Source organism: Monodelphis domestica, chromosome 1, assembly GCF_027887165.1.
Source record: "Monodelphis domestica isolate mMonDom1 chromosome 1, mMonDom1.pri, whole genome shotgun sequence".
In the NCBI taxonomy this organism is placed as follows: domain Eukaryota; kingdom Metazoa; phylum Chordata; class Mammalia; order Didelphimorphia; family Didelphidae; genus Monodelphis; species Monodelphis domestica.
In genome coordinates, this window is record NC_077227.1 from 184,358,887 (window position 1) to 184,372,746 (window position 13,860).

Here is a 13,860-nt window from a genome sequence, read left to right on the forward strand (position 1 = left end):
TATCCTATGTCTATTCTCTGTGCCAAACATCCCCAGTTCCTTTACCTGATCTTTACATGGAATTATTTTGAGATCCTCCTCTGGCTGTTAAATTTCCTTTTATTTTATATAAGATGTTTCCTGTCCCTTAGTTTTCTCAAAAATAAGAGAGTGTAACTAGATGATCTCTAAAGTATTTTTCAGGTATGATACTATCATTTCTGATATTGAATTTAAAATGAACATAGTTTAGAAATTAACAAAAAATCCAATTTTATTTTATTTAAATAATTGTATATGTTTTTAGTTGAATATAGCAACTCTTTGGTTTATTTAAAATTAATCAGAAGTTTTATAAATAAGCTTGGGGGAGGGAGAGTGGTAGAAGAGGGCAAAATATCCCTCAATTAGCACTTTATAAGTCCTAGCTTTCAGAGTAACAAACCATCATTTTATTTTCTGATGTGGCTACAAAATTAAGCTAGCAAGGTACTGATCAACCTTATAATATATAATTTTAAAAAGTGAAACCTGTATCTCAGTTGTGAAGAATGTTTTATAATTCATAATAACTATAATAATTTAACACTTAAAAATTTGTAAAATGTTTAAAATATATTTGTTTGATCCTTTCTACCACCTAATAAGGTGGATTCTACAGGTTTTATTCCATTTTACAGATAAAAAAATGAAAACTCAGAATTTTAGTGGTTATACTTAATAGTCATACTGCTAGTAGTAAGAGCTGTAGGAGAGATTTGAATCCAGGTCTGTTTTTAATCCAAGTCCAAATGTTTCTATTAACATAAGACTCCTCTTCATGATGTTTAAATATTAGAATGTGCTTTTTGTAGAAAAAGCATTAAATCATATATATTTTTTGATGAAGAATTTGATTGTTGCCCAAGCTTTCTTTATTAAGACCGGTCTTCTGACCATTGGCTATTGAGAACGGATGGTTTCTCATTTATTTTCTTACAAAAGTTCCTTGAGAAAGCTTTCCCTTCTACTTTCTAAATGAAAGAATCGATTTTTAATTCTAGAACCTGTTAAGGGTAAATTTTTTTGGTTGAGACTGAATATAATTTTAGTGGTCACCAGGGATTTAAAGTCTAAATCCCAATGAAATACTCAAGTTAGAATGGGATTTTATGGTGGTTTATTTACAATATAAGGAAGAAATTAAGAATGAGGGAGAAAGAGAGAAAGGGGAAGATCTGCTTCCTTACAGATAATTGGATAAGTCATACATTAACTTTTTTTTTTTTAAAACCCTTACTTTCCATCTTGGAATCAATACTGTGTATTGGCTCCAAGGCAGAAGAGTGATAAGGGCTAGGCAATGGAGGTTAAGTGACTTGCCCAGGGTCACACAGCTAGGAAGTGACTAAGGCCAGATTTGAACCTAGGACCTCCAGTCTCTAGGCCTGGTTCTCAATCCACTGAGTTACCCAGGTGCCCCCTATACATTAACTTTTAATAAATTGTTTAATCAACAATCTATGATTATCCTATATACTATGTTTCTATAGATTCTAACAACAAAACGTGAAGCTTGGAAGATATAGGTGTTCTCGTCACAGGCAGCATGGCTAGGAGTCAGTTCCCCATTAACCCATGAGGCTCAGATATGTGGTTAAGCCAAGAATAATTATTCATTACACTAATCAAATACACAATCAATCAAACTTCTAAGGAGATAATCAACACACAACATCGTTGTCAAGTCTTTGTTAATCAACATAACCTAGTTTTAAGTATTTTTCCAACATCAGGCTTTCATTTTCTTTTGCTCAAAGACTTCTATGAACTCACCATTCCTTACAGCAACCCATTGCACTTTTATATAACATTAATTAGGAAGATTTTCTCGACATCAAATCTAAATTTATCTCTTTGTAACTTCTACTCCTCATTCCTGACTCTGCCCTCTGGGATCAAACAATCATTTTCCACATGACTGCCTTTCCAGTCAATCAAGAAATGTTTATTAAAGACCTCTTTTCTGCCAGACAATAATTAAGCAGCTCCTGACCTTAATGTGCTTATATTCTATAGAGATATCTTCAGATACTCTACATGTCCCCTTGAGTTTTCTCTTCTTTAGGTTAATCATCTCTGGTACCTTCAACTATTCCTCATACAATATGTATTCAAGGCTCTTTACCATCCCTGTTGCCTTCCTCGGAAAACTTTCTAGTGTACCAGTATCTTCCTTAAACCCTGGTATGAAGAACTGAATATATTTCATTAGATATGATCTGACAAGAGCAGAACATGGACTTTCAGTTCTCTATTCAGTTCTCTATTCTTGCCTCTCAATGTAGCCCAAGATTATATTATGTTTTTCTATCATAACACTGTCATGTCCAGTCATGAATATCATGTTGAACTCATATTTATCTTTGTGTTAAAATTCTATCTTGTTTTGATCCCCCTGCCTACTCCTCCCTTTCAGTATTGTAAATAAGTGTAAATAAGTAACCAGTATAAAGTGGCAAAAGGAATTAATATTGCAAAGAGGAATCTATAAGTCTTGTGCCAACTGTCCTGGAGATGAAAGGAGCGGACTTTACAAATTTTGTCATATTAACTAAAAATCATAGCTTGGTAATATGTGGAAGCAAGGGCAGATATCTAGTCTGTTGACAAAGTTTTTGATCCTATGATATATAAATCTCAGACAAGTTCTAGACATCTCCAGTAAAACCAGCAGAACACCAAAAAGTGTTGATAATTTTGAGAAGATTTGAACTAATTCAAAGCTAACACAGATCACAGATCAGACTTAGTCTATGTCCCACCAAACCCTATAAAAATGAGACTCTCCCCCCCCCCCAAACTCCCGTCTCCCAAGCACTCTTTCATCTCCATTGGCTCCATTCTCCCTCTCACCATCCTTTGCCTCATTCACTGCTTGCCTTCCTTTCCTATCCTATGCCCTGTCCTTAAGGAAACAGCCTCTGTACCTCTTTTGTTGCTTTTCTCTATTTTTTCTGTGCTATTTGTCCCCATATCCTCTGTGGTTATTAAGGTGTGATTATAGTCCTGTTTCCTGTTCCCATCAAGGTCTTTTCAGAGAGTACCCAAGGAACTGGCTTTGTCTGTGCTCATTTAATAATCTAATAATTTCATTAATTAATTTTCAATTAAAGCTTGCATTCTTAAAAATCTCATTTCTTTTTCAGATGAATTACTATTTAATCATGCTTCCCTTGTCTTGTACTTGTGAAAGTGATTTTTTTATTCCAATCAAATTTCTTCTTCCTCTCTCTCCATTGTGAATCTTTGAGTTGATACTCAACGACACTGGTATTATAATACAATTCTGTATATTATAGTCATGAGACCAATGAATCCAACAAGAATACATGTCTATTGTAGTTTTGTATGCAGAGATTAAGGTAATAATGGAAAATTCCACATTTCTCATGTAAGTCAGGAAAGTCTATTTAAAAGTCATCTTTCTAAGTATCTTGTAATTGAATCAAGTATTTTTATTTCTTTGGAAAGATTTGCTTGCCCTTTCAGATTTACATACTTTTTAGTTACATTTAAAACTTTGAAACATACTAATGTTTTAATTTATTGTAACTCAGGACCAATTTAATTTCTTTATCACAGTGATTATTTGATCTCCACATGCTGTCTCTTTTCAATGTTGGATTATTTATTACTTATTGTATGGAAACAGTAAAACTTAAGAACTTGGATCATAAGAGGTAGACTAAGGCTGCAAACAGGAATCATATTTGATGTCTTAGACATACAGTTCAATAGGCTACTAGTTGTTACTCTTGACATTTCGGGTAAATTTCATGGCAATAATCAGGGGCTTGCATCTTCGCTTTTTGGCTTGATCATATTCCTTGGACATGGTCTTTCTCATGTTTTGCTGTTTCCTCACCTCTCATGCAGGATGTCTTTAATTCTAATGAATTCTATCTTGCTAGATTCACCCTGGTACTTTAGGCTTATACTCTGATTTTATCATTCATTGTGGCATAAGCAAAGACATGGAAATTAGAGGTCATATGACAAGTATGGGGTTTGGTGAAGTGTTAAGTCTGGCTTTCGTTGAGATTGTCTGGATGATGGTGATAGAAGATACAACTAGAAAATTAGGGTGATGCCATATTGTAGTAGGCACAGGCAAATCCTGAAAGCCAGGAAGAGGAGTTTGAAATTTATTTGTGAGCCAATAGGAAGTCACTGAAGATTTTTGGGCAGTGCCTTGACATGATTGGTTCTCTTCATAGAAAAGATTATTTTGACAAGTGGTATAGAGGGCAAATTGGAAAAGGAAGATAAGGGAACCATCCCTTATCTCCATGTGTTCATGACACTGCTCTCTTTCCTGGTTTTCCTCCTAACTATTTGAATGTTCTTTCTAATTCGCTTCATCTAGATCATGCTTATTAATTGTGGTATTCCCCAAGTCTCTGTCCTAGGCCCTTTTCTCTTCTCTCTTTATTCTATTTTGTTTGGTAATCTCATCAACTCCCACTGAATAGGAGCTCAGATCTATTTGTCTAGCCTTGACCTCTTTCCTGACCTTCCATGTCTCATCTTCAACTGCGTTTTGGACATTTTGAAATGGATGTCTTGTAGACATCATAAACTTAATGTGTTTCAATTTAAAATTGTCTTTCTCCTCAAATCTTTTCCTTTTCATAAGTTTCCTATAATAATTGGAAGCTTATGAAAAGGAAAAGATTTGAGGGTACTATAATCTTTCCAGTCAACTAGGTCCACATCTTGGATATTATCCTTGACTTCCCACTTTCATCTCCTATATCCAACTTTTTTTCAAGTATTGTCTATTCTACCTTCATAACATGTCTCTTATAGCCCTTTTTCTTTTCTTTTCTTTTTTTTTTAAACCCTTACCTTCTGTCTTGGAATCAATACTGTGTATTGGTTCCAAGGCAAAAGAGTGGTAAGGGCTAAGCAATGGGGGTTAAGTGACTTGCACAGGGTCACACTGCTGGGAAGTGTCTGAGGCCATTTGAACCTAGGACCTCCCTTCTCTAGGCCTGGCTCTCAATCCACTGAGTTACCCAGTTGCCCCCAGCTCCAGTGATTATCTATCACTCTAGGATCAAATATAAAATCTTCTTTTCAGCCTTCAGAGTCCTCAAAAGCTATAGCCATCCCTCTTGCCTTTACGCTCTTTTTTACTCTTTACTCTGTGTATTTCCATGTACTCTGTGATCAAGTGTGGAAAGATTAAAATTAATATCCCATACTCTAAGTATTATATTTAATAATATTTATTAAATACTTAACTTGAAGTAAACAGGAAAAAGTGCAAAGGCTCAAGCAAAGCGCCCAAGCTCCTCAGGTGGAAAAAGGAGAGAGCATGTCCACTCAGAACTGAAACTAAATATGTAATGATGCATGTCCATGAAAGGGAAAAGAGGATTGTGGGACACATAGTCTCTAGGGTTCAAGATTCTAATTAATACAAGTGACCCTGGTCCCCTTTGTGGTTTTCACATAAGACATTCCATCTCTAGACTTTGCATTTTCATGGACTGTCCCCATGCTTGGAATTCACCCTCTTTTCTCCATCTCCTGGCCTCCCTGGCTTTCTTTAAGTCTGCTAAAAATCCTATCTTGTACAAGAAGTCATTCCTTATCCCTCTTTATGCTAGTGCCTTCTCTCTGTTGATTATCCCTCATTTTTCTTTGTAGATCTTGTTTGTACATAGTTATTTTCATGTAATCTCCTTCATTAGATTGTGAACTCCTCTTGAATTGGGAATATTTTTTTGCCTTTCTTTGTATATTCAGAGGTTAGCATAGTGCCTGGCACATAGTAGGCTATTAATAATTGTAATTTGCCTTGATTAGCTATGGAAAGTTCAGAAGATGAAATTGTCAGAAATTGCCCTATGGTTGTGAATGAGAGACTGGATGGTGATGCCATAAATGAAAATAGTAAAGTTGGAAGAAGGAACAGTTTAGAGGGAAGATAATAGACTTTGTTGGGTTTGAGATACTAGTGAGATGGTTTGATGAAAATATTCTGCAGGCATCAAGAGATAAGATTTTGGAACTGAGAATAAGAGTTTGAGATTATAAGTATATTTGGCTATCATTCACATAAAAAGGAGTTGAAACTGTAAAACTGGACAAAAATTGAGGTATAACCTTTGGAGGGAAGAAATGGTATAGAACAGAACCTTGTTAATCTGCTTTAAAATGTAGGGAGGGAGACAAGGCAATGAAAGAAGAGGAATGGTAAGAGATGTAGGAGAACTAGGAGAGAGTGGTTTATCCCAAATGGGAGAGATGAGAGAATAACTCATAGGAGGGCATGATCAATTATGTTGAGTACACTATGATTATTCACATAAAATACTAAAATTTCCTTTCTTAGCACTTAAGCACTCCTATACTTCAGCAAATCAGTTATGTAGATCCATTTATTTAAATGTTGCTATGTAATCTATTAGTCCACTTAAACCAACCTTGGAGTATAATTCTTTGGGGCCAGGGACTTACACTCAAAATGATATAAACATAGAAAGTGCTATACTGTGCCAGACCAATGGTTTTTCCAGTTCATCAGAGTCCTGTCTCTAAGAACTACTACAAAAACACCAATCTTGGTGATTGCTTTCTGAAATAAAAATTTCAAATGATTAGGAACACCATTTAGACACATCTAATTTCCTCTAAAGAATTCTTTTGTCTGTTAACCTTGACTAAAGCTAAATGCTTCTTGCCTTTTATTTATATTTTTAGTTTATACAGATGTTTAGGTAATAAATGTAGCATTTCCCTTTGTGTTAAGTATGATTTCCTTTTTTAGTTTGTTTTAAAATCCTTTTTAGACATCTAGATGTTTAAATAATCCTCACATATCCTCCAATCCCTTCTATCCCCCATCCTTCCATTGTTCTAATAGTCTGGGTAAATGTTAGGAGAAGGTCATCTGATGTCTTTTGTGATTTAAAAAATAGATTTTCTTTGCTCATTATAGAATCTCCCTTAGTTTTAATTTTCTAGTTTTGAGCTTAAGTTTTAATTTGGCCTTTTAAAAAACAATTTTTTCCTTGGATCCTTTTAATTTATTTTATTTCCTTGTTATCCAACCTAGTCACATCCCCCCTGAAAATCAGTAAATGGATAGATGGTAGAATTCCAAATGTAGGTGGTCCTTCCAGAGACTTCTTTTGTAATTTTTTGATATCCTTTGTGATTATGCCTAGCATTTGATGTTCTTATTTTGGCCATAGTAACTATTATGATAAACCTAATTCAGTTCATTAAATATTTATTGAGCACCTCTCATGAATGGTACTGATTTTAGAGAATAGGTATTAACTCCAAGCCACATGTTTGGGATCAACACTGATGAGACAGAGTCCATAATTATATGTCCATCAGTATCATGGAGAATGTTCTGTATATAATTTAAATAATAGTTCCAAATCAATCATACTCCAAAATGTTCTTATTTTGTGGATGCTATTACACTCATTGCATTAAGATCAGGTTCACAACAAAGATCTTTTCAATTAAAACCACTGGCAGTTCAATCCTGTGGAACCATCCACTGCAGAAAAAAGCAAGATGGATGAATATTACATATTTCTTGGTTTGATATGTTAGTTTATCAGCATATAAATAGTAGACAAGTATTTTAGATGTAGAGGATAAAAAGAAATTGCAAAGACAAGAAAGATTATCTGAAACTTGATGAGTATTAAGGGAAGAAAAAATAAAAAATGAGTTAAATGAGTCTAGGAATTGCTGTCATCTGAATTTCTAATCTAGACCTGATTACATCACATGGCAGTAGCTGTTTGCATTAGGATTTTGGCATAGCAATCTGTTAATTGCTATCAGAGGCTGCTAAGGAAGGTGTCAAACAACTTAAATTTGAGAGATGGAAGGGAAAAAAAATCCCCATACCGGGAAACCCATATGTAATAGAATCCAGTCAAAGATACAATGATTGCAGAAGACATTAAGAAAACAAGAAGGGAAGGGGTCAAATAAAAGATCTCTGACACTTTATCAGTATTTGGTATAGGAGATAAGGAGATGACTGTAACAGTGAATGGACTCTGATCTTTACCTTCTTAAAGGTGTATAATTGAAAATCCATTACCCTAAAGGGGAACTACATTTCCCAAGAGCCCACTGACTTCTTGTCATTACATACTTCCTGTAGACATAGGATAAAGGGAATGGACATTGAGGATCCTGCTCTCTCTTTGGGCATGATACAACAATCAGCAGTGATGGTGGTGAGTGGAGATTTTAAAAATGGCTAACCAGCCATGGGCACATGGTTTTTATTTTGTATCCTCTTTATTCCTTGATTTCTAATGATCATTTAATAAACCTCATGAAATATATTTTTACTATTAGAGATTTATAATTTAATATTTACAGTTGGAACCAGAAGGAACAATAAAAAACTCAATTTTTTTAATGATAGCCTAGATAATTTTTTTAAGCCACATTTCTCCTGCCAAGACTTTTTGCCCACCCCACCCACCCACCCACCCTCACAAACTGTGAGAGAACTCGACTCTCTTTGGAACTCTGCTGCCTGTTTTCTTTCCCTGCTTTTTGCCCAGTCGCCCTCTCTTCGTGCCTGACTGTTTTCATTTTGAGGATTCTTGCCCATTTGTTTGAGTTCCTCAATTTCTCTCTGCTGACTCTGGCATTGCTGATACTGCTTCCTCCCAACCCCTAACCCCATCACTCATCCAGCCTGGCCCCAGCCCCAGCCCCCTGGCCTCCAGAAATTCTCCTCCTGATCTCCAGCTCTGCTTCTAAAATCGGCCTCTGACCAGACACCGATCCTTACTCCTGTTGCTGATTGCTGCTACTGAGAAGCTAGGAGTCAGGGCAGATGGTAAAAAACTAGGATGTTCTTTCCTTAGGCAACAATTAGTTTCCATGTGGCAGGGGCCTCAGGGGGAGGGAGGAACAAGGAGAAGGAAGAGGCTCTTTCAAACAGGAAGCTGATTACAAGCATGGCGTATTCTATGAAAGAGCAGTACATTACCTATTTCAAACAGCTTCCAGCTTTAGGATGTTTTTTCATGAGTGCACTGATCCTTTTACTTATCTTACCTGATATTCAGGGGAGAACATTTATCTCCCTTCAACTCTTTGCCATCTGGGCCTGCCCAATTTGAGATTCCTAAAACCCATGTTCTCCCTCACTAAGGGTGATACCACAGTACTGACAAATGGAATCTCAATGGATAAAAAAGAAAGGAACTTTAAAGAGACTGGAGGTGAAACTTTTGAGCCTTTTCAGACTCCAATGTTTTATAAAAGGTTCTGGATTTTATTGTATTTTGCTGATTATTTTGTTTAAGATTTAATTTTGTTGTTTTAAGTTCATATATTAATGTATTCGATACTGCTCTGTTACACTAAATCATTTTAATCTACTGTGTTTTAACTATTAGATATATTCTGTTACCTTTCCCTTATGGCTACTGAACAGAATATTGTAAAAGTCCATAAACCGTTTTTTCCCCCATTTTTCATTTGTGAATTGTCACATAGATGATGGATGGACTCAACCTGGCTAACAACCTTTAGAAAATTTAATAAGCTAAGAATTTAATGGTGATTCTAAGGGGTCTTCAGAAATAATTTTAATTAACTAGTGGTTTCTGAATGGATGAGTTTTTTTTCATATTTATATTTTAAAGAATGTTGTACTAAAATTAGAGAAACAAAGAAATGTTCCTACCAAGGTGTTTCTATTAATCAGGAAGCTGTAAAAAGAGCTCCTGAAAAACCTCTTCAAGTTAATTTACTTCCACCAGAACAATCTAGATTTCTTGGTGATGTTCTATACCCAAATAAGTTTTACTTTGTTTAAAAATATATTTGCCAAGGTTGAAAGAATTGCTATGTCTGTAAAAATTGTGACAAATATCCATCAGTTCATAGGTTGTTTTTTTTTATCATACAGCAACTTATATGAAATGTGATAATGGGCTCACTTGCTATTGTAATTAACTGGGCTATTGTGAATTTGGGGGTACTTTGATACTTCTTTGAATGTGCATTATCTACTGTATTACTGTTTTATTCTGAAAATCTTTTGCACTCACATAGTGGTTAAGTTAAAAAGAAAATGGATCTCATTTTTGAATGAGAAACCATTGTGTTCTACCTTTCCTTAGCTGACACAGTTTGTCTATGATTATAAGCTATATATATTTGAATTATAAAACTCTTTTATTATTGTTTTTGCTTGCATGTGCAATATACTATTTCTGTTTTATTTTTTTCTTTTTGTATTTGAAGCTCAAGTCACCAGTATTGAGAAGACTTTCTTTAACTTTTTTGATTTTTCAGTAATATAAGTTTAAAATGTATTTATTTTCTATAATGTCAATGCATACCACAAAAGCTTTAGACTATAAAAATGATGCCATTGATTGTTTAAAAAAAAATTACAGGACTTTGCTTAATGATTCTGTCTGATTCTAGGAGAAGGGAATAAATACAAAAAGATACATTGCACAGTGCCGAAGAAGCACAAAGCTACTTGCATAGTGTCAATTGAGCACAAGGTCAAAGAGACCAAACTAATCCTATGTGGATTGATGAAATTCTGCACAAAGAGTGCAAGGACTTGATCGTGTGTGAGACTCGAGGTTGTGGCTCTTTAACGTGTGTTAAATGCAGGACATCCTTGTGACACACACTCTCTATCAATACGTAACTTCATTTTTTCTGCCTCCAGTATCCCTGAGAGTAAAGGTAAAATCAGACCAGGGAATGACACTTCCCTATCAGTCCTTTTTTTCTCTCTTATAGTATGGCAACTTCTTTTAGTCTTGACTGGAAATGGGTAAGTGAATATTATTACATTTTGTCCTATATACTTGTGGGATAGACATTACTTTAATTCAGCCCTGATTCAAGGACCTGTTTTAAATTTAATTGTCCTTTACTTAGAATTTTTACACATAAGACTTTGATAGTCTATATTTCATCCAGAATTATCTTTATTTGGATTTTTAAAAATATTTTAAATTTCTCTTGGATATTGATTCGTATACCTCATAACTCAACCATTCATCCCTGAGTTTTTCCCCCTCTTCAGGGAGGTATGTATTATTATTTTAAATTGCAAAGTTTAAATTCTTTTTGGGAGTAATTTTAGGTTAAGAAACATGCTACTTCTCTGAATCCAGAAAATGAACTCTTTGGAGAAGGCATCATGAAGATGCATCCACAGACCACACACTGCACCAGAAGATCCAGAGTGAACTTTGGGATGTGGCGATTTGAACTTTGGGGGTTGAATGCATTTATTTTATATGTATACTCTTATGCCGAAGGGGACTGGCTTTTTGTCAATGCACCTAGCAATCATAGGTTTGTTCTTTTTCCTTTTATTCCCCAAATTATTGTAATTTCAAAATTGGTATGTTTACAAAACTCATCAGAGAGACTAGTCTTCCTTGGCTCTTGGGGGAATGTATAATTGAAAATGTTATCCTAAAGGGGAACAACATTTCCCAATAGCCCACTGACTTCTTGTCATTACATACTTCCTGTAGACAGAGGATAGAGATTTATAATTTAATTTTTACAAAGGGTTGAATGGGAGTAGCTTATATTTGCTTTAGGGCTTTGAGGGAGAATGTACTCTATTTTAGAGATTAAATTTCTGATAAAAATTCAAACTAAAAATTTAAGAAAGGTAAGTAAGGATATCATATTATAATAAAATACATATTCTTTAGGGAAAAGAACATTATAATTATATTGTCTAAATATAGAAAAAATCACAGATACTAACATAATATATAACACAAATAATTTTATTGTCTACAAAACACAAAAATGTGAACAAAAACTAGTGATCACAGAATTAAAACATGATGTACAAGTCCCATAAGGAATCCCTGTTGTCCAGAAAGCTGCATTCTCTCATTTATGTGAATTCTTTTCTCATTAAGTGGACTTTGAGTCCATGGGAAATATTAACAGTAATTGACAATAATTAGCAGATATTGCTCTCTATATCATTCTTCCCTCAAATATATGATTGTAGATTATGTAGATTTATTGAATAACAACAACTGAAAATTTCTTCATTTGCCTTTTACATCATTGTTTGAAATAGACCATTATTTCAAATGTTAGCCTCCTATTCATGGTCTTATGAGATCTAGTCTGCTGGAAGAGATAATGATAAATTCTGACACAATACTTTAAAGCGTGCAACATATTTTACATATGTTATACTAATAAACTGCTGATAGGCCCACTAGGCTCAGGCACTTTACTGAATCCCTTTCTCTAAAGGTCTCCCTTATGTAGACTTTATCCAAACACAAGCTCATGCTGAATTCAGGACTAGAGGAAGTCCTTAATTGGAGGGGTTAGACTCCCTTTTATAACGCTCTTCTAGCATAATAATTTCTCTGCCCCAGTACTTAGGGAAAATTTTTTTAAGGCTTAGTTTTTGACTCATGTCTAGATCTCCTCAAAAGAAGAAGTGAGAAGGTATTTTGTACAATATAAATCAGATATGTGACAGGTATTTATTTCCTTCACACAAAAATGCTGACACAAAAGACACAACAAATTGACAGAAAAAATTTAAAACTAAATTTAGTAACTTAACTTCATAACCACTGTGACAATTGGCTAGGGAGGATGATTCTTGAAACTTATCTAAACGTGAGTCTATTTTCAGTATTACTTGTTAGATATTTTACCTTTCACCTCAGATTTTTAGTGGTTTCCTTCAAAATACAGGTTTTCTGGTAAACTAGTCTAGTGGCTTTGGCTCCAGTTTTTGTTGATGATTGATTTCTCTAATTAAATATGTTGCCTAAGCTTGAACAACTCCCTTTTGTTTTAAGCTTCCATTTTGTTATTGAGTAGTTGCGATGTAATTTTCTTTTCTGTAATGAGATAAACATTTATGTTTAGCTTGGCAATGACATGTGTGCCCTAAATTTGGCAAATAATTACTAATGAGAGTTGTTCCCCAAATCTGGTAAACAACCAATGAGCAATAATGACATTAGGAAACTAAAGCTTTGAAAGTTTCCTCTCTTTATAAACTTAGATAACCGAACACTACCTGAACTTAGATATAATTTAACATGCTCTTAGCCAGAACTAGGAAAACCCATCAGTGGTTGAAGATATCAGCCTGCTCCTGGGTCTTGGTTAGGGGAGATTCTTGCATTCCCCAGATATGGAAATTTAAGCATCTTGCATTTGATTGTGAGAGGTGCTGATTGATAGAAGCTACTATTGCAGTGCCAAACTATCATGTTGGAGGCCAATACTCCACCTGAGCAGAGAGGAACCTTGTTGTGAGTGTCATTAAGAGATATGTTTATGGGGATCTTTCGGAATTGGGTTGGCAGTTTGTTCCTAAAGGGGCTCATGCATCTGGGAAAAGGGCTACACATAGTCAATAAGTATTGATTGTGTGCACTGAAGAATGTAAGTTACCCATTCCTTCACTCTCCTCACAGGTTTGCCACATGCGAAAGGTGAATGAAGAATGCAAGCCGGAACTGTTTCCTTTTAGCTGACCCCCTTACCACACTGTCAGAGGGCAAGGGAAACTCAGGAATCCACTCAGAACCTTCTATGGCGTACCTGGGCTACAGATGCTTTCAGGGTCATTTAACACTTGGTCAGAACCAGCTAGAAAGTTCCTCGTTCCCCAAAGGCCCAAGTGTGGAGTTTTTCACAAGGATGGCTAGAATTAGGGAATTTCTGCGCATGCTCTGTTCAACCCGTGATGCATATAAATTATTCCATGTGAGCCTTACATAAACCTTGTGACAGAGGTAATGTGGATGTTATTTTCCTCTCTCCTTTGAGGAAACAGAGGTTCAGGTAAAG

The 13,860-nt window shown here is 35.1% G+C and overlaps 1 protein-coding gene across 4 annotated transcripts in view; it reads left to right on the top strand.

Annotated features, from left to right (window-relative positions):
* Nucleotides 1-13,860, top strand: part of GALK2 (galactokinase 2) — a 210,383-nt gene that overhangs the window by 34,305 nt on the left and 162,218 nt on the right. The window lies entirely within an intron of this gene.